Source organism: Lissotriton helveticus, chromosome 5_1 (assembly GCF_964261635.1).
Source record: "Lissotriton helveticus chromosome 5_1, aLisHel1.1, whole genome shotgun sequence".
NCBI lineage: Eukaryota > Metazoa > Chordata > Amphibia > Caudata > Salamandridae > Lissotriton > Lissotriton helveticus.
The window spans coordinates 1,754,629,535-1,754,652,193 of record NC_136065.1 but is presented as its reverse complement, the minus strand read 5'-3'; positions in this window follow the sequence as shown (position 1 = coordinate 1,754,652,193).

Here is a 22,659-nt window from a genome sequence, read left to right as displayed (position 1 = left end):
AAAAACCCTCTCTGGACCCCGCGGACTTGGCCAACTATAGGCCAATTTCTCTCTTTCCCGGAACCAGCAAAATCGCCGAAAAGCTAGTTAGCAAAAAGCTTTCGCAGTTTCTGGAGACTAACATGCTGCTCAGAAGCTCGCAAACTGGATTCCGCCCAGGGCAGGGCACTGACATCGCCCTCCTGGCTGAAGTGGAGGAGGCCAGAACCCTGTTGGACGCAGGAGGATCAGTGGCAGTGATCCTCCTGGACCTCAGTGCGGCCTTCGACACTGTCAACCATCGGGTTCTAATCCAGAGACTTAAGAACATCGGTGTTGAGGGCACCGCCCTGAGTTGGTTCAAATCATTTCTTGGCCACCGCTCCTTTCAGGTCTGGGAGAATGACATCCGCTCCCCCGACACCACCCTCCAGTGTGGCGTGCCCCAGGGCTCATCTCTAAGCCCGACATTATTTAATGTCTATATGTCCCCACTGGAGGAGGTTGTCAACCCATTCGGAGTGAAAATTATCAGCTATGCTGATGACACCCAATTAGTGGTGTCTCTATCTCACCCTGACCAAGATCCGTCGGACCTCTACAACTGCCTGGCAGAGATTTAAGGATGGATGAATAACTCGTCATTAAAACTTAACGGATCTAAGACAGACATTCTCCTCCTTGGCCAGAAGGGGCTCTCCCTCCCTCAGAATATCTGGCCCCCGTGCCTGGGTGAACCCCCTGCTCCCAAATCTGAGATTAAGAGCCTGGGAATTTGGCTTGAAAAAGATCTGTCTTTCAAGACTCAAGCCAATAAAATAGCCGGGACTTGCTTTGGGCTCCTGAAATCTATCAGGAAGATTCTGCCCCTACTCCCTCCTGTCTCCCAGAAACTGTTAATCCAAGGCCTCATTTTATCAAGGCTAGATTACAACAATACCATCTATTTGGGAGCCCCTGAGGCAACCCTAAACAAACTGCAAAGAATCCAGAACGCCGCGGCTCGGATCCTTACAAACATCCCGGCTAGATCTTCAGCCAAACCAGCTCTGAAACATCTCCACTGGCTCCCAGTGAGAGAGCGAGTGAAGTTCAAAGCTCTCTGTTTGTCACACAAACTCCTTCAGGACAAAGGCCCCTACATCTTAAAAAAATTCATCAGGCATTATAAAGCCTTAAGCTCCCTCCGATCTGACCATGAATACCTCATCACGGTTCCCAGAGTGAAGAGGGTGCGCACGGGTGGACGGCGTTTCTCTGTCAACGCCGCCCGCCTCTGGAATTCCCTCCCCCGGGATCTTAGGACAGAACCAGATTACCTCCGATTCAGGAAGCGACTGAAAACTCACCTGTTCCCCTAATCTCCTGTTTCCTCTCTTTCCCCCTCTGCCACCCTCAGGTTGTTCGGATCTTAGCGCTGGGATACTTACGGGTGACTACGCGCTCTACAAAACCTAATAATAATAATAATAGTAATAATAATATTGATGTAATCTTGGCCATTTCACATAACAATTGTAATGTGAAAAGCTGGAAATTAAGCAAGATTACACCAAAATAAAGGACATTTGACTTGGTTTAGTTAGGAGTGAGTTCAGAGGCGGAGGCTGTAAATGAATGTTGTGGTGTCCAGAGATTTCTATGCACATTCTTGAGTTATTTTTCTAATCCTGCAATACATTGAAAACCACACAAAAAAGGTCCTCTGAAAATGGTTAAAAAGTCCTCGGCTGAATATTTGAATCAATTTCTGCCACAGGTAATTACACAGATTATATGCCAATACACTATTTTTGTACACTGTGTCACTCTAGATAGAGAGAATTTGGTTTTCGTCTAATGGGAACAGTCCTGTGCAAATTGCCAGGACATGTCTGACTTTGAATGGGAATTACAAGGAACCTCAGGCCAGTCTGACTGTGAAACCAGTCGATGTCCGAATATTCTGTAAATGATGAGATGCCTTAATTCCATTCAGTAATTCCCATAGCAATAGGCATGCTGTTTTGACCGATGCAGACTGTGTCCTGACTGGTATGTGAAGAAGGCTATAGGCACCTTATGTGTTCCTTTCTACTCTACACGGAGCATAGATAAATGTTTTTACCTCACCGTTTGGCTCTGCGAGGATTGAAAACTTCTTAGCAGAATCCTCACGTCAGCAACATTCTGAATGGTCCTAGAGGCAGACACTAGGAAATAATTTCAAAGAGATTTGAAGTGCCATACATCTGGGTATTTGTACTTGAATCTGTGATGTTCTAATGTTATTTTAGTAGCTTTACAATAAATGTGTTTTTATTGACTTCCTATAACATGACTTCCTATTATTGCACTTTTATACCTGTTGGAAATGGCCCTTTTTGCACGGTCATCCCCAAACGTTTTGCTTCTTCCTCCCTTGTTTTTCCTGACCTGTGATTGTTGGCAATAGGACTCTGGGCACTTTACCTCTGCTGACCAGTGCTACAGTGCATATGCTCTCTGTGTAAATTGTCATTGTGATTGGTTATCCATGATTGGCATATTTGTATTACCAAGAGTTCCTAGTAAAGTGCACTAAGTGTGCCAGGGCTGGTGATTCAAATGCTACTAGTGGACCTGCAGCGCTGATTGTGCCACCCACAGGAGTAGCCCTACAATGATGTCTCAGGCACTCCACCACAGTGCCTGTGTGCAGTCTGTGAACTGCCATGTCAACCTGGCCAGTGTCCCCACTGACCAGGCCTAACCCTTCCCTTTCTGTACACATTGGACACCCCTATGGAAGGCCCAAGGTACCCCCCTGGGCAGGGTGCAGTGTCTGTGAGAGGTAGAGCCTGTACTAGTGTGGGTGACATGCACTGGTAGTGAATTACAGACATTTTCTTTTTTCACTGCTCTAAGGCTATCTTGCCTATAGGCTATAATGGGGAATGCTGTGTACAGCGGTTACCTGCATATCTTCCCATAGGCGCAAGATAGGACATACAAGTCGGGTATCCCTGAACTCAGAATTTAATAACACATCTTTTAGGAAAGGTGGTTTTTAAATCCTGTGTTTGAGAACAGCACTTTTCAGAAAGTGGCTGTTCTCTTGTCTGACCTTTCTGTGTGCTTTGGCTGTTTGGGAATTGACTGTCTGGTTTTTGAGTGACAGGGCTGAGGGATTCCAGGAAACAGAATGAGTCAGCCCAGTGGTGAATAGAGAAATCTGCATCTAGATGGGAGGGAGGAATTGCACCTGGGACCTGAATAGGACTGTGCCTGCCCCCCACAGTGCTGGCTCCACCTCCTGTGGTGCGTCTGATGTCTCTGCCCTGCACTGTGAAAGGAGAGAAAGAATCATGTCAACAAAGTGCTCCAGGGCTGTGCTTTCCCTCCACAATGCTGGCTCCACCTCCTGTGGGGCGTCTGATGTTGCTGCTCTGCACTGTGAAAGGAAAGAAGGAGTCATGTAAACAGAGTGCTCCTGAACTGGTTTAGACCAGGTTCAGAGCCCTCCTGCACAAAGGGGACAAAGACGTTTTGGGGTATAAGTACAGGACCCCAGACTACAGAAAATTAGATCATCCTGGAATCAAGAAGGAACCTCTACCAAGGAGAAAGCTGGAAGACTGAAGAAGGAAGACTGTCCTGCTGTTGCTTTGCTGAACTGACCTGCAGTTGCTTTGCTGCCAAGGAGAGGGGAAGGACTTTGCTTTGTGCTGTGTCCCCTTGCTTGAAGGATTCTCCAAGGGCTTGAAGAAGAGCTGGCTCCCTGTTAAGAAGTCCCAGGAACAAAAGGACTTCACCCCTAATTTCCCTGAACTCTGCTGAGAGAGTTATGTCCTTCCTAGAGAGCGTGGGCCAGTTGTGGTGCCTCTGGAAGTTGTACCTGTGTTGGGAAGCTGGAAACCAAGATTTTAAAGACTTTCTGCAAGTTTTATTGCATCGCTTGCTTGCGGAGCGCATCCCTGTCAGTGCGAGGAAATTCCCGCCGCCGCGAAGGTGGAGATCATCACAGCGCCTGTTGCCGCTGCCAGAGTCGTCGCATCCTTTGCTTGCGATACGCACCCGTCCGGTGCGGGAAGATTACCATTGCTGCGAGTATCCTCACAGAGCCTATCGTCACTGGGTGAGATCGTCGCACCGCTTGCTTGCGGACCGCATCACGTCGCTGCGAGAGTCGTCGCAGAGCTATCGCATCAAGGGGCTGTGAGAGGAGAAGATCGCCGCCGAGCCACGAATCGTCACCGCATCAGAGGTCGTTGCCGCCCGAAGATCGTCGCATCGTACCTTTTGCTTCCACTAAAACCTGTGCACCGGAATCCATGCAAGGTATCGCATCCCCTCCCATACAGACCGGAGTCACTGCAACATGCCCGCTGCGTCCAGCGGGGTTGTCGCATCGCCTCCCCAGGGTCGCAGGAGTGATGCATCGCTTGCTTTTAAACGCTACAGCTTTCACTTGGATTTTTTGTCGCATCTAAAGGTACTGTTGGCTAAAACGCGACGCAACTGTGGATTATTTTAACGCGACCTTAAGAACTCATTTGAAACCATATTCTTGAACTGTGAATGCTGGATTTTTGTTGTTTTGGTCTTGTGTAGTTTAGATTAAATACCTTTATTTCTCTAAACTGTTGAGGAGTCAGTTTGTGATGTTTTCACTGTGTTACTGTGAGTGTTGGTACAAATACTTTGCACATTGCCTTCAATAAGCCTGACTGCTTATGCCAAGCTGCCAAGGGGGTGAGCAGGGGTTATCTGAAGAGTGTATCCTTCTGCCCCTGACTAGAAGCAAGAGTCCCTATTTGGACAGTGGTACCTACCTCTGCCAAATAGAGACCCCCAGTTCTAACAATACCCCTATAATTTTGTTGAAATTAGTTCAGGGGGGCGTTGGAATAAATCTGAAAAATGATAAACCCAAGTATCTTGTACTTTCCCTTTGTTAAGGATTGAATGTGAATTTACATCAAGTGTGAAGACTTAGCATTTGGTGCGCATGTATGAAGACTAATCACTGCACACCTTCTCTCCACAGACACCTTTGTGTTCCAGTATCTGGGTCATACACACTTATCCTTCGATGCATGTGTAGCAGTGTTGCAGCATCTTATAAGTTGTTGACACTGCTTCGGTTTACATTTTTATGTGTCACCTCTTTCCAAATGAATGAATGAGAAATGGATGAGTCAATAGACGAGGTGGGACTAAAAATAGAATAAAAGAGAGACTATTCGTATTTCTGAGAGATGTAAGAAATGAAAAACAACTCTGAAATAAAGTGAACATTTCCAGAAAGAGACACAAGCTGATTTTGACAGATCCATAAATATTCAGACACCTTATAATTGGTTGTGATAAATTCTGCACCCACATTAGTCTAAGTAGTGTAAGTAGAAGGGATCTGAGGGGCGCAACGTGCCCATATTTTTTAATTGAAGAAACACTGACAATTCTGGAACGTTGAATTCCAATAATAAATATGCTTCCACTGAAGCGTAAAGGCAGGGAGTTTACAGTACTGTGAATTCGAGGGGAGAAAGACAGCTAAACAATCCTTCTTGCCAGGGTACCAGCTTTCTTGAAAGAAATCTTAATGTGCACAATTGATGTATCTTCAAACGTAAATGGTCCTTAGAAGCGTGTATTGGCTTTAATTAAAAGAATTGCTTGAAGCTTCCTGATAAACATAGATTTATTCTTTTTGAGTGGTATTGCAAAGGAGTTACCAGCTAAGCTGTGAAGTGTGTGGTTTTAAAGGCGAGAAAAGGATTAAAAAATGGACTACATACATTCAGGTTATTAGGGTGGACCCTGAGCCCGGCGGACAATTGCGGGTGCCGCCTGGACCCCCCCCCGTACGTCGCTGGACGCGAGGGGAGCTGGAGGGGTGCTGTGCAGACTGCGCGGAGCGGTGCGCTGTGATCCGCGTAACGGCCTGTGGGACACTTGTGACGACTGGCGGCGCCATCTTGGGGTCGCGGACCCGGAGGACGCCTTGAGGCTACGGCGGTGCCTCCCTAGTGCAGACGATTTCTTTCCCCTCCCCTCTCCTCCCCTTCCCCCCCTCGTCTGCTGACCGGCCTCGTCGGGAGATGGTGGGATAGATGGGGCGGTGGACTGCACGACGAGACCCGGTGGGGGCCTCGGGGGCCTCGGGGGTCTCGGGCTCAGGAACTGCAAAACGGTCATAGCAGGGCGCCGCAACCCATTACCCTCTTAGGACTGACCCGGCCTGGAGACTGAGGAGTGCCCACACTGCTGTGACGTGGGAGCCTGCCTGGTGCGGCCCGATGGGAGCGGGAGACTGCTGGGGCGACGGCTTGGACCCCTAAGTGGGTGACCCCGAACTGAGCCAGATACATCCGCCTCTTGGTTTCCTGTCCTCCCACACCCTTTGCACGCCATCGCCCGGTAGAACCCTGCGAGGGGACGACGGCCTACCATCCGAGGGCCGAGACGCCCTCACGACCAGAACGCACACACTAGGGGTGAGTATCCCAGGATTGGGACAGTATGGTGCGGAAAGGCCCGAAGCCTGCGGAGGGTCAGGGAGAACAGGCGGGACCATGTCCGCAGGCAGGGACTGGTGCGGGCGGCAGCAGAGCAGGAACTGCTGAACAGGCTGTGCCAGGATAACAACAACCAGATAAGCTGGACCTTATTCTTCAGGAAATCCGAGACTCACGACAGGCGATGGAGCAGCAATTGGGGGCCATCACGACTAACTTATCTCTCCTGAAAGCCGACTACGGCAAGTTAGCAGACAAAGTCAAAGACCAAGGACTAGTACCTACGGACCTTGCACCCACTGTGGTGGACCACACTACGTCTATCCGGGAACTACAAGGCCAGGTCACCGCCCTGGTGGCCAGGGTAGAAGACCAGGAAGGGCGCATTTGGCGTAATAATGTAAGGGTGATTGGCCTGCCGGAAAAATGCGAAGGATGGCAGGCCGCAGACTTCATGGAGCAGTGGTTCCGAGATTATATAACGACGTGCGGGCTCTCCCCACACGTCTGCGTGGAAAGGGCACACAGGATTCCGACGGGACTGCCCAGGCCGGGTCGCCCCCCACGCCCTTTAATAGTCCGCATCCTCAATTACCGTTTCAGAGATGTACTTTTACGGAAAGCCTGTGAGAAATCCACCATCCACTTTGAGAATCAGAGGGTGTCACTGTATCCGGACTACACGAATATGGTACAGAAACAGCGGGCCTCTTATCTGGAAATGAAAAAGAAACTGAGAGGCGCACAGCTGAAATATGCACTACTCTTCCCAGCCCGTCTGAAAGTTATCCATGGACGGAAATCTCACTTCTTTGAAAGTCCTGCTGACGCTGAAGACTGGCTGGAAGTAATGGGACTAGATGGTGGTCAGGAAGCCTCCCAGGCAGCTTCCACAGGAACTTCAGAGGAAGGATCAAGTAGTAATCGTCATCCATCTTCCGGACCCGGGAAGGAGAGTAACCGGCGAGGACCGTCGCGGGAACGACAGAAGAAAGACCAACTTGTGGCCCTCTCGATCGCTGGAACCTTCAGGGAAGAATCTGCGAAAATAACCACAGACTCGGAAGACAACACGATCCACTCGGACTCGGAGATTAGTGTGATTCTATTCCCCACAGTCACTCCTTGAGCTGCGGACGAACTGATAGACAATTGACTCGACACTGTCGACAGATGGGGACCAGTGTCGGAATCTCCATTGCAGACACTGTATTGTATCCTTTATTGCTGCAATTGTGCACTTAGTGCCTGTTTATTCTTGAAAGATTATATAGGGGGTGGAGGGATGTAACTGTGGAGTACATCAACGACTCTTTATCCGGTATACACCACGCCTCCAGAACTAAATTGCAGAAGGTACCTTTCGGTAGTGTCTAGGGAGACCCATTGATAACCCCACAGATACCGTTTGGACACCCTATTGAACTTCTCTTATGTGTAATATGAATCCCGGCCGGGCCGACGTTGAGCCGGTGGAGCTCGGAGTTGGTAACTACATGAATAGGCGAGTGCTAGGCGACCCCCCCAATGGCGAATGCACAAGACTTTGGATCTTTATGTTTTGTTTGTTTATGTTGGGCCCAGCTACGTTCTATTGCTGCGCCGAGTTGGTTTTGCTTAAGTTAAACGTATTCAGAGGTGTGCTCTCCTGGGTTCTACTCTCCAGTGCTCCTAACCTACGACCACTGACAGACTTAGTTCCAACAATAGACGATTATGGCTGAACAGGCCGAGTTATACAAAGTTCTTACCTGGAATGTGCGAGGGCTGGGGGCAGTGCAGAAAAGACACCGAGTACACTCCTTCCTTCTTAGACAACAGACACAAATTGCTTTTCTGCAAGAATCACACCTCACGGCACCTGAGGCACATAAGTTGAGGAAGAAATGGAGGGGCGCTATATATTCCACGTCATATTCCGCCTTTTCCAGGGGGGCCACTATATGGGTAAGACACAGGACACCGTTCACAGAAATAGAACGGAAAGTGGAGGACCAGGGCAGATACATTCTAATTAAAGGCACCCTGGATGGCAAACTGATAGTCCTGGGTAGCATTTACGCCCCGAATTATGACCAAGAATCGTTCCTGCAGAGGGTTGGACGGGCATTGTCCGATTGGGCCGATATACCCTGGGTACTTGGGGGGGACTGGAACGCTGTGCTGGATCTAGACATGGATCGGTCACACCCACCTCTAAAGGCCTCTGGCGCTGCGAAGCTGTCTGACATATTTAACACATGGGCGGAGGGCCGGGGACTGCGCGATGTCTGGCGGGTATTACACCCCACGCACAGAGAATATTACTTCTATTCCCCAGTACACGACCTACACATGCGCATTGATCGATTCCTATGCTCCCACACACTGGCCACAATGATAGGTTCTCCGGAATATCTGGCAAAAACTTTCTCGGACCATAGGCCCCTGAGGTGCACCATTTCCTGGGGCAGAGTGCCGACTCCAATACCTACATGGAGGCTCAACCCACAAGACTTAGAAGATAGACCGTTCAGAGCGTCCCTATTGGACACTCTGGCGCAATATTGGGATGCTAACTGGGGATCTGCTTCCTCCAACTTGGTGGTTTGGGATGCGATGAAAGTGGTGATACGTGGGGCTGCGATAGGGCAGTTGGTAGGGGCTAGACAGGATGTGCACCGGAAGTTATGTGAGGTGGAGGCCCGGCTAATGGTGCTTGAGCGGGAAGCGGTTGGGGACCCCGACAAGAAAAAGGCCCTACAAGAACAACACATATTGCATGCAGAGACGCTGGAATCGCTGCGTGTCATAGATTATAAGGCTTATCTGCAGAGGCAACACACTGAGGCAGATCACTCTGGCGCGCTGCTAGCCCGCTTGGTGCAGGATAGGCCAGAAACCCCGATCATTACCCAGGTCCATAACCAGGTGGGCACCCTAGTGAGTACCCAATCCGACATTAACCTAGCGTTTCACGATCACCTAAAGGCACTGTACGCTCCGACTGGGATGGAAGACCCCACACAAATAACTGATTTCATGAGGGATCTCCCCTTCCCACTCTTAACAGCAGACATACAGAAGACAATTGAGGGGCCTATAACTCAACACGAGATACGTGCAGCGATAAAACACTTGAATAGAAATAAGACACTGGGCATGGACGGGCTCCCAGTGGAGTTCTATTCAACCTATGCCGACACCCTGGTACCGATCCTAGAAAAGGTGTATAGGATAGCCTTCGAAGAGGGCCATCTGCCACGATCAACTATGCAAGCATTAGTGACCTCCATACCTAAACCGGGTAGGGATGTCTTGGAGTTGGCAAACTATGGGCCCCTATCCATGTTGTCAACTGAATATAATATACTGAGCAAAGCTATTGCCCTGCGTATTCAGCCTCATCTGACTGCACTCATACACCGAGACCAGTGTGGGTTCCTTCCCGGGCGTAGTACCTCCCTAAACACGAGAGGCCTGCATGCACTAATGGCGGCATCTCCAAAAGAACTGAAACAGGCAGGATGCATTGCGTTGGAACTCAAAAAGGCGTTTGATTCACTTTCTTGGCCCTTTATGTTTGAGGCCTTGTGACGCTTTGGCTTCCCGGCCCCTTTACTGCAGTAGATCAGGTTGTTGTACACCGACCCCACAGCTCGGGCGAGTACGGGGCGCTATGTGTCGGCCGAATGCCCGGTCTACCGAGGCACCAGACAGGGATGCCCCCTCTCCCCGATGCTGTTTGTCCTGTCGCTCGAACCATTGGCCATTGCTCTTCGTAAGTGCGCGACCGGATTAGGCATTCCAATAGCAGGGTCCTCCCATATCCTCTCCATATATGCGGATGATATGTTATTATATCTCCGGGATCTGGAGACTGATCATACGCAATTGTACGACACCTTCCGTAAGTTTGAAATGGTGTCGGGCTTGGCTATAAACCCAGAAAAATCGGTGGGATTCTACTTCTTGGACGCACCTCACCCGCCCTCTCTACCCTTCGGCGCCTACATGATTCCGGTGGCACAGTCCAATTTTAAATACCTGGGGATCCGTATATACAGAAAAATGGAGGACCAGTTAGATGGCAATATGTCCAGGGCCATTGCTGGCCTTCGTGGCAGTATCGGTTTTTGGACCTCGCTGCCTTTGCCAGTCATGGGCCACATTGCAATAGCTAAGATGGTGATGCTACCTCGCTTACCACTTTGTGAATCTGCCCATATGTCTCCCGCACCGAATTTTCACAACAATAAATACTTTATTGACCAATCTTATATGGGGGCCGGGCAGACGACAGATTAGTCTGCACAAACTACAGCTTGGTACTAAACTAGGAGGCCTAGGTGCCCCTGATTTTCAAGGGTATTATTACGCCAGTCAACTCCAATGGTTGTCTTACTGGCTGGCCGGAAGGAACCTCCACGAGATCGGGTGGACGACGGAACAGTTGGAACAGTGAGAATTACATAATCTTTTGCTACCCAAAAGTAAGATACCAGGGATATCCCACCCACTGCTTCGCACTGCCCTTCTCTGTTGGAAAAGGGCACTAGCTTATACGTCGTCGGCAATGCCATATGCGGGTAATATCCCCTTAATGGGCATCCCAACACCGCAGGGAAAACCTACGAAACATACACTACGACACTGGACGGAGAGCCGAGTTGAGCAGTTTCTTTGGAGATGACTCACTGCTAGACCATCGCACCTTCGTTCAGGTGACTGGGACCTCGGACAGACATTATTTATTGCATGCCACTGTATCCCACTATATTAGAACGACTTGGGCACCACAACGCATTAAACCACAGCAACATGAGCTGGTATACCTGATACACTGCATGGGGGCAGGGCGTCCCTTAGTACGCTAGCTGTATACAGGGATTAGAACGCATGCGGCACTGTCCCGTACCACATTACAAGAGATCTGGTCGCAAGACACTGGGGAGGAAATTAAAGACGCTACATGGTGGGTGATCCTGGAACATCCAAAAAGGGTCTCACGAAATGTGAAATTTAAATTCATCCAAACTATGGTCCTTCATAGGGCATACCTCACCCCGGAGAGAATACACCGGATGTTTCCAGACACCCCCCATAATTGCCCGCGATGCAGGGTGGATGAGGCGGGCCTCCTTCATATGCTTTGGACATGCCCACAGCTGGGTAACTATTGGAGGGAGATATGCCAGACAATAGGAGAGGATTCGCAGATACGGGTAAAGGAGAGCGCCTTATATTATTTAGTGGGAGCTCGCCCACAGCCCAAGTCGCTAAAAACCAAACTAAGATTTGTAGATCTTGCCCTCATTTTGGCAATCAGGACGATTACGATGAGAATGAAATCCCCAAGAGCACCTAGGGTAGAGACATGGCGGACGGAAGTGGTGAGGTGGGGCCGAGCAGAATGCATTACCCTTAGGAAAGAGGAGGAGGGCGGGAGGCGGAAAATTCCCATGGCAATGGATTGGGAGGTTATGCTAATGGAGTTAGACAGATTAGACCTACCGCTGCCCCACAGCGAATGACCGCACATTATATACTAAGTGAAGAGGGCCGGGTATAACAGACGCTAAGATGGAACAGATATGTTTATGTATGTTTTTATCGATTCATCTTGAATGAGAGTGGTCATCACCGTGGAGCGGAGACTGAATTGTTGGGAGACTATCAACACCTGGGACTGGAGGGTGGGGGAGGGATTGTTGGGGAGTGAATGGGTGGGTATGGGATATGCCCTGTCACTGAAGGATGACTCCGATACCGTGCATTTATCCATACATATACGGTCTGGTTAAAGTGATACTGTCCTTTATTACCGAATGGGGTAAAATTGAAACATTGTGATGTATTAAATGCCCAATACTTAATGATGTATGCTTTTGCCCTGAATGTACAATCACGAATAAAGTTTTTGAAAAAAAAAAATACATTCAGGTTATTTAAGCATGGGCGTAAAATCCGTTCCGCTCGCGGATTTTGCGGATTTTCCGTAAATTCGCAATCCGCGAACTCTCGCGAACTTACCGAAAATTCGTAAATCCGTGCGAAGCAGATTTTTTTGCTTGGTCGCACTTGCCAACTAGAATACTATACAATTTCGCGGGAGTAAACACTTGCAAAAACGTAGATGCGGCGGGCAGCGACAATCTCGCAATTGCGAGATTGCAAAATTTGCAATTTCGCACAAGAAATCCATCAGCAGGCAGCATAAACCTTGAAAATTATGATTTTTATCAGAATAACTCCTCAGGTTGACATTTGCCTGCACTTTTTTTTTGCAAGGAGTCCATTTTGGGGGGGGGGGTTGGAGGAAGGAAGTGCCCCACAGTCTCCAACTTCCTGTTCCTGTCCAGCAGGCTCCTCTCAGTGCTTTCTTCATGTGCTGTCACTTTGATTTGGATCTTGACCTGGAAGCACTCAGCAGGTGCAAAAGTTCATTAGTAACCATTCCCTGTAGTGCCTGGAAGGATTACTTTTTGTGGATGCTGCTGGATATTTGGATTTTTGCAAAACTGAAAGCACTCAGCAGGTGCAAAAGTTCAATCTTATCATTAGTAACCATTCCCTGTAGTGCTTCCTGAGGGGCCCCTTCAGCAACTATTCTACGACCCTGCTCTGACCCTCACAGCAGGCTCAGAAAAAGCAATTACAGATAAGGAAGCAGGTTCCAGCCAGGAAGTTCAAATTCAGAAACACATTAATCAGCCCCTAATTCATTTATGTCAGTTGAGGCAGGGCAGGTGTGCTTTTCCACCCATAATCTACAGTGATGAACTAGAGGGTGGCATGGGTGAGCCAGAGGGTGGCATGGGTGAAACAGAGGGTGGCAGTGGTGAAACAGAGGGTGCTGTGATGAACCAGATGTAGAAACAACATGTTCGCGACCGTTGCTACCCGAAAAGTAAGTTCGCGTTTGCGAACTGGTACAAAATCCTCGCGAACTGGCAGAAATCCTTGCGAACACAAAAAAAAAATCAGCAAATTCGCGAGAGTTCGCGGATTTTGCGGATTGCGAATCCGTAAATACGCAATTTCGCAGATTGCCAATTCGCTAAATCCGCCCATGCTTAAGGTTATTACTACAATCTATATTTATTAAGCACTTTTTTTATCTAGAACGTTTTTACGCTTTCATTGCAGCCCATCTAATACCGTGTTTCATTAAAGTTCACAATAACAACTTACTATACAATGCTTACTCCAACAGACTGGACCTCGTAGCACTAAACATACACAAGTCATTATTCTCCATTGCATCAACCCGGATTCAATCCTGTGGCTCTCTGGTTACAGACACAGATCTCTGAGGGTCATTAACCAATAGAGGATTCATAATGTACAATAGTGCATTTCGTACTGAATAAATTAACTTGTGTTTATTTTTTATTTTAGTTGTGCGTCATTTTATATGCAGTTATATGAAGAAAAAAGAATAAATATGTTACATAATACTCTGATCCCACGACTAACCCAATCATCCTGCCCCATTTGTGCGCAGCATCACAGTTTCCATACGTTTTTAATGCACTTCAACAGCTGTGCACCTCTATTATATTTCAGCAGGTCAAACCTACAGCAACTTAATGGGGAAAAGAGCCAAATGTTAGCAAGTGCATGCATATGTTTAAATATCTAAATCTGCATTTTATATTCTATTTTTGTGGGAAACAAAAATCATAATAGATGCTATTTAATCCACTCGATGAATTCTGAATCTAGGATGTTAATATTTATTATATTTGAATTCAGTAAATGCTGAATACCTCTGTGAAAAAAGGAACAACTAGAAACAAATGATGGACGGAATGCTGAACAATTCAAGCATTCAACCCCAGTCACAATAATTTGTGTTTAATCCATCGTTTTATGCTCACCAAGCTACCCGATGTTTGGACCCATTCATATGCAAAGCAGCCTTGACCCTGTGCCTTATGGGAACAGTCCAGCCCGAACTGCCAAGACAGGTCCTCCCTGGACTGGAAACAAGCATCCTGGGACTGGTTTCGGGGCATCACTCCTCATCAGCCAGAATAGCTTAGAATCCAGTGACGCAGTGAGCAAGGGACCCATGTCTGGGAATACCCTGCCAATTTAGGGTGAACAAAGCAAACACAAGGAGATGATGTTCAGAGCGCTGAAACTTTTCAGAGACTCAACCCCAGTCAGAGATCTGGGTTGAATCCATCATCGTTCTTTAGCTCACTTCGCCACCCAAGTTCAGACACAGCCATATGCAAATCAGTCTTCAACCTGTGCCTCATGGGAACAATCCAGCCCGAACTGCCAAGCCAGGCCCTCCCTGGACCGGAAGCAAGCATCCTGGGATTGGTTTCGGGGCATCACCCCTCATCAGCCAGGCCAGCTTGTATGCAGTTGCACAGTGAGCAAAGGACACAAGTTTGGACACACAATTGGGCCCTTCCCACTTAGGGTGACAAGTGCAAAAAGAAAGAGTTATTTTTCTAACTATGTGTTATTTCATATGTAATTACATGAAGAAAAAAGAATTAAAAATGTTACAGAATATTTTGTTATTTTAGCCAAACCTTTGACCCCGCACTTACGCTCAGTTATCCTGCCCCCATTGCGCCCAGCAACACAGTTCCCATACTTTTGTTAAAGCACTTCAACCGCTGGGTGCAGCACCTCTAATATATTTCAGCAGGTCAAACCTGCAGCAACTTAATAGGGAAAAGAACCAAATGTTTGCAAGGACATGCATATTTTTTAAGTATCTAAATCTGCATTTTTTTACACTATTATTGTGGAACAAATTAGTAATAAATGCTATCTAATCCACTCTATGAATTCTGAATCTAGGATGTTGGTATTTATCATTTTAAGATTCAGTAACAGCTGAATATCACTGTGGGGCACTCACAAACAGCGCCAACGTAGTGTAAATATCAACTGTTATGAAGGACACCACGCAAGACTCAGGGCTTCATTCCGATGTTGGGCAGACTTTCAAAGTCCACCCAACATCCAGTGTATTGGTCCGAATGCCGGATTACAATTCCGGCGGTCGGAGTGACTCGGGTGGGGGAAACAACGTCTGACAGGCTCAAGGAACCATTTGGGATGGTGGTCGGAGCCTAATCCCTACAATGGGGGCGGTGCCTGTGGAGGCACCTCCGCAAGGATTAGAATGTCTCTTTACCTCAGCCTTAGCATGGTGGGCGCATGCCATGTACATACAGACAGAAAGGGACTTTGGGGGACCCAACAGGGCCCTCATTCCCTTTGGGACACTGGAATATGACCGGTGAGGCACAAGTGGTGCCCTCCCCAAACATCAATGCACTGCTTGCCAGGCACCACATGGTGATTGATACATAGTGCATGGATGTTTAAAATCATGCCCTTTCCAATTGTGGCATGTTACAGGCTGCAGCAAAAGCTGCAATTGGAAAAGGAAGGTTTCTGACTGACTTCATGATGGTCAAATCGTAATATGGTGGGTGGAGCCCCTGACTACATGTTGGGTTGTCTTCTTCCCACAACGATGGCAGTCAGACGCTCATTTCATTAAAGGTTACTATCTATATCTATACTAATATAATAAAGAGAGAGCCCAAACCTTTGAGGCGGGTAATCTCAGGAACCACAGCACCAATCACAACACCCAATACAGCGTTGGAAAGGGCAGTTGCAGCAGAAGGACATAGGCTATGCAGACGCCCACCATATACATTTAAAAGGTAAAAGAACCATGCCAGCAAAGTAGTCCCTTGTGGGCGTGTCTGCGTTGTGCTGTGGGCGTGTGCTGGGGGCGTGACAAACACTGGGGGAGTGTGGTACGTTCCGCCCTTCATGCCATGTCTCATATCGTGTGCTAAACCCACCCTTCTCCCTTTAAATACCCCTGCACCCCATAATCATAACCCACCCTTAATCCTTAAAATACCCCAACACCCTTAAACACTAACCCATCTTAACCCTATAAATATACCCTGTACCCCACAACCCAAACCTATCCCTAAACCCTAAAAATACCCCTGTACCCCAAAACCCAAACCTAGCCCTGAACCCTATAAATACCCCTGTATCTCAAAACCCAAACCTACCCCTGAACCCTAAAAATGCCCCTGTGCCCCAAAACCCAAACCTAGCCCTGAACCCTAAAAATACCACTGTACCCCAAAACCACCCCTGAACCCTAAAATACCCCAGTACCCCAAAACCCAAACCTAGCTCTGAACCCTTAAAATACCCCTGTACCCCAAAACCCAAACCTACCCCATAACCCTAAAAATACCCCTGTACCCCAAAACCCAAACATAGCCCTGAACCCTAAAAATAACCCTGTGCCCCAAAACCCAAACCTACCCCTGAACCCTAAAAATACCCCTATACCCCAAAACCCAAACCTAGCCCTGAACCCTAAAAATACCCCTGTACCCCAAAACCCATAACTATCCCTAAACCCTAAAACTACCCCATAACACAAAACTATATCTGAACCCTTAAAATACCCAAACACCCCAAAACATATACCTCAGTACCCCAAAACATATACCCCTATACGCATACTTACCTTATCCAAACATTAAAAAAACCATGCTTTTACCATTCATGCATTTACAAGGCATTTCGTTGTAAATGTATGCATGGTAAAAGCATATAAAATGTAATGACATGCGTTATGATGGCATTGCGGAGTCATGATACTTTCGTAATGAAAGTATGCGGAGTGATGGTATGCGGAAAGAAAGTTGCGGAATAATGGATGTTTACCCTCCCCCGGTAAGTACATTGGTTGCACGGCGGCCCACATCTCCAGCAACATACTCATATTTTTTCACCACCCATTTGAAAAATGCACAGGTCCTCTCATTGATGGCCAGCACAGACATACACTTTTAGACACACCTCCCGCCACAAGTTCTAGAATTGCGAACTTTAGAGCTGGGGAGCTACGTTCGAATCTCGGCATCAGCTCAACATCCTGTGATTCCAGGCAAATCGCTTTGTGTCCCCGTGCCTACCACAAATGAATGTGTTCTTCTGTAATGTAAATTGTGCTCATGCCATGTTGTCGAGTTCGCGCTATATAATATTGCAAGGAAAAATAAATTAGGGAAACTTGAGTTCACACACTACTGAACGCGCACTCTTAAGTGCATCAGCAGTGCACTGTGAATCGGAGCGTTTCACAGGCCTGTCACAGATAAGAAATGCTATCAAAACGAAATCCTACAAAACAATATACTACTGGCCGACAGCAATTCATACCCGGACAACGTCGGGACGGGCTGCTTGTGAAAAATAAAGCATGCATACTGCAGATGCTAAATTGTAATGTATAACTAGGGTTTAGGAAATTGCGCTAGTTGACTCCAAACCTCTCTCGCCAACTCACATTTCTGGAGCGGCGAAAAAAATTCCACCACTTTGCAAATGGGATAATTTCTGCGTTTCAAGAGTAACACGGCAACACCAGTTTCTGGGGATTCCCCAAGAGGAATTAAACATTCTGCCCAACCCTGGGTATAATTAATTCACACACCTCAATACTTAGTTCAATTTACATTTAAAGTATTGGTCTACAAACCAGGAAATGTGTTGTAAACTCATACTTGCGTCTGCTACTGCATTCTAAATTAGGAGCTGCTAGAAGATGCTTTAGTGTGTTAGGAGTAGCTATGGATATGTTCTCTTTAATCAGGCACAAGGAAGCAGCGAACTACCTAAGTTAATGTACCATGCACAATGGAGGCAAATATTTATTTGTTGCAGGCACATTATTTTCAGATTTCCATGTGAACCAAACGGATCTGTCTACCGAGAGGAGAGGAAGCGTTGCCATGGACACTAAAATAGCAGAATGATCGTAACTAATGAATATCAGTAGAGTGCAAGATTATTCCTGAAATATGCAATGAAGAAGAAATCCCACAAGATGTGTGAAACAATTACCTTTCAAGCACTGTGCCTAACAACAAATATCGGAGGAGCATATTGTGAACAAAGCATCATTAGAAGTATGCAAGGTTGTGGAGTTTTGTGACTCGGATTCCAGCTAATTTTTATTTGTAGTATGGCTACCTTCACACAGTTCAAAGTTATCCAGAATTTTAAAAGAATGAGGGGCAATTTTGTACAAGACAAAGCACAGCTGTTATTTACTGTGCCCCTTCTTTCTGAACCAAGTGCCTGCTCACAGAATCACTCAACAACACACAGTAAACCACACAGAGGGCTTTATTTGGAATTTCGCAGAGCACTACCAGAGCACCACCATAGTTGTCGGATTACTACCCATTAAACATTTGGTTCCCCCTCTCCATTTAGAGTCAGAGGAATTATTAGGTCTAAACCTGGCATTTTACCTGTCAAGGGGCGATTGAGACTGAGCAACATCCACTCATTAGTCCAGTTTGTGTCTGCCATGTCTTACTTGGTAAACACAGACTTGGAAAATGCAGCGGTAGCAGCATGACACACGGGGGGGGGGTATATTCTCAAGGCAATATGCCAGTAAAGCGTAGGAGTGTCAATAAATAGGCGGGGGCTCTGGGCGTGAATCACTTCCAGGAAGGCCAACGCGGCTGCCAGGGCAGCGGCCTTCACCCTGCCACGAGGCCGCCGCCGTGACCGCCGGCCTCCTTGACACAGGCCCCCAGCGAACCCAGCGGCACAGCACTGCTGAGTTATGTCTTCAACCTACACTGTGGTCAGCAGTGCTCACAATTCAGATCGAGTTGCATTTGCAGATGACGCAGTCCAGTAGGCAATAGACATTGCTACCAGTGCGGCTCGCCCGGACCATGCATCATTGCAGGCTGAACACCCTTTGAGCGCTTCAGGTGCCACTAACTCTGTGCACGATAAGTCAATGCCAAGTGGCTGTGGGCCCCTGCTGACCTCTGCCTCCAGCCTACACTGCGGTCTGCAGGGCTCAAACACATCCAATCCATTCATGACCTTCACGGATGAGGGATCATCGCTGGCTGCACACCCCCTGAGCGCCTCAGGTGCCACTAACTCTGTGCGCCACAAGTCAACGCCACATGGCATTATTGAGGCAGAATTCATTAGGCAAAATACATTGCTCCCACTGTGTGCCGCCCGGATGACGCATTATCACTGGCTACACACCCCCTGCGTGCCACAGGTACCACTAACTCTGTGCACCACAACCCATGGACCCTTTACGATTGAGTTACGTACTGCGGACGCAACAATGTCACCTCAGGCAGTGTGGAAGAGCTGGGACGATGATGATGAAGATGAGGCAGGTGTAACACACCCCACTGCAGCTGCAGCAGGAATATCCCGAAGGGACACAATCATTGACAATTTCTTCACATCTGCACGCTCAGCTCTGGGGCCCCTACCTCAGAGCACCACAAGTCATGGCCCCTTCTGATTGAATATTGGGTGACCTCTGTACTTGCTCCGGCTACCTCCATGATGCTTCGCAGTTGTTTGTGTTATGGTGGTGTTTTCTGTTTCCGCCTTAATAGTGATCACTGTTCAAGTTGTTGCTAGCACCAACCACTCCCTGAGGGCTGGCTCACACTCACCACCCATCCATTCAGCACATGCGTCACTGAATATGTGGTCCTGCTAATAAAAAAGGGCCGGGCGCACATGTCAGTAGCAAGTTCCACTACCCATCCAAGTGTGTCCATGTTGTCATTATGTATGAATCATGGCCCAGGGTCCTACCACTTTACATTGTGCTGTGGACAGCAGACACAACCATGTCACCTCAGGCAGTGGGTAAGAGCTTTGGCCTGTAGCTAAAGTCGTCTCCCCTGTAAGCGACAATGTAGCATGCACCCGAAGGGCGGGCTCGCACGAACTGAGTAAGGAAGGAGCGCACAACAGCTCGGGGTCCATGATCATACATGCCAAGTTTTGTGTGTATCTATGTTGCCGCAGCATGAGCCAAATGCCAAGCCACATTAGCAGCGCCAGTTCAGCCAGGCATCTACTCTTCATCTGTGTCCGCCCTATCCTTACCATAGACCTCCACTCACGTGGCCCACCACCTTCAACGGCCAACATCACAGTGTCGTTGTCAGGCTTGTGGACATGCGCAGACAGGCATGACAATACTGAGCCATAGGAGTGCAAGTGATGCAATCGAGCAGCGCAAATAAGTAAATGGGTTCGGGGGGAGGGAGGAGCAGTTGTGAGTCAACTTAACACACAGTGATGCCGCTCATATGCCGCATGCAAGACATGTCAAACATGAATCCCAAAGTCAACCACATCCCAAACCCCACCCCCAACAAGCCACATTACATTTCCTGAACGCAAGCAGCTGACAAACTAACATTAGGCATGAAAGCTCCTTTGCTTGAACTATCAGGCGGGAGCACATCGGCACCTCCGACCTCGGAATTGCATGTGCCCAGCACCCCCTGACAGACACCATAGCAGCTGATGAAAACTCCTGCACTATGCACAGCCCGATGAAAGAACAGTGTATTAACACCCCACAGACACAAGTCCTTGCTCGAAGTTATTTTGCATGAAATGGCCTTCACACTTACTCCCAAACCATCGCAGGCATACAACCGTTCCACACTAAAACAACTCATTGGTCCAAGCTGTGGTATTTCTTCTACAGAACTGGTGCAGATCAGAACAGTGCCGCTTCAACCAGAGCCACTGGCGCAATCGCAGAACATCCCAGACACAGGCACAACCCATGTCACGTGGAACTGTACCCTGCACGTATGCTGCATTTACTGGGGGCAGTGCCATTGGCAGTAATGCGGATCAGTTACCGGCTAAGCTTCCGCCTTTCCAACGTCACCTGCATTCAGCCTGCGTTGCATTGTCGATCATGCTTATTCGAGTGGTGCATGGATGTCTGCCTATCCAACAGGACAGTAGATTAACTCGATTTTGACATGTGTGTGCACCCCCTGTTGGCACACAACCAGGAGTGTCACTGTGATACCCGTTTATGGGATGCCTTGATACTTGAAATACAAGCTGGCAGCTGGACCTGGGAGACTGCACAAGTCCTCATGTGCAGTGACCACATTGAAACGCTCCCCTATCGGGCTGTATTGCGAATTGGTGAAAGAGGGTGGATGCAGCACATCTGTGGGGACCTGCTAATGAATGGACTCAACGTCCTGTTTGATGAAGTTGACAATGACCTCTTGTTGGAAATATTAGCCTTCGAAGCTGCAACCACTTTAATCGATGAGTAACTACGTACCTGAAGCCACAACAGATTAGAACACATTGCACATGTCCAGACACCTTTTTGCATCTTGGAGATCTGGTGACATATCCCACGACAACAGTGGGCATGGCTGCATTCGCCTGGACTCCGAATACATGAGTAGACAACAACGTGGCTAAACACACACCTGTGAAAGGAGAGGCACTCCCCAGGAGTGGACAGCGGCGCTTGGCAACGTTCCTCGTTCTGACATACTGCTGCATTAGTCTGCATGTTGTGGCACTTCTCTTGCCCGTACTGACACGCATATGCTAATAAAGTTTACGCAACTTCACTTGTATTCAACTGTGATGAGTGTTGATTTGAATGACAATGTGTGCCTCAATGCCTATCTGGGTCACGGCCATACATGCGCATTGATAGCGTTACCCAGGGAGTACCTTTTTGTGGAATCACTGTCTCTACATTATACTTTCATTCTTAATTGATCATGGCCATGACACATCTGTGTGAATTGGAATGTTTTATTCACATTCAGTGGAGTGTTGAAGCTGGACAAGTACAGGGCCATACAAGCCCCACTGTACATTGTTGGCCCATGGAGGGCAGCCAGAGCCCTTTTGGGATTGACAAGTTCATAGGGAGTGGAAGAATACAGTCCGCAGTGTGACTGCTGTGTCATTGGTAACCAAACCAAATATGACAGTCCATATTGCGGCCCAAGGTGAGTGTCACTCAGTGTATAAGGGGACACTGGGAGGTGTTATTTCATCCAGGGCATGATGCAGAGGACAGAACCAAGCTGAAACTGGCCATATGGCGGAGATGAATGCTACCACTTCATTCGTACCACAAAGCCAGATTCATCATCATCTTTGTCCTCTGATGTGTCAGGTGCCCAACTTGTGGGTGGTGGAGTTTTGTCTGCATCACTGTGTGGCAGTGACAAATCAGGGGCCGGAGGTGGAAAATGTGCCGCACTGTGTGGCACTGACACTTCAGGGGAAGGAGATGTGGATGTAGTAGTAGCACCAGCATCCATCCGCGCCAGGCAAT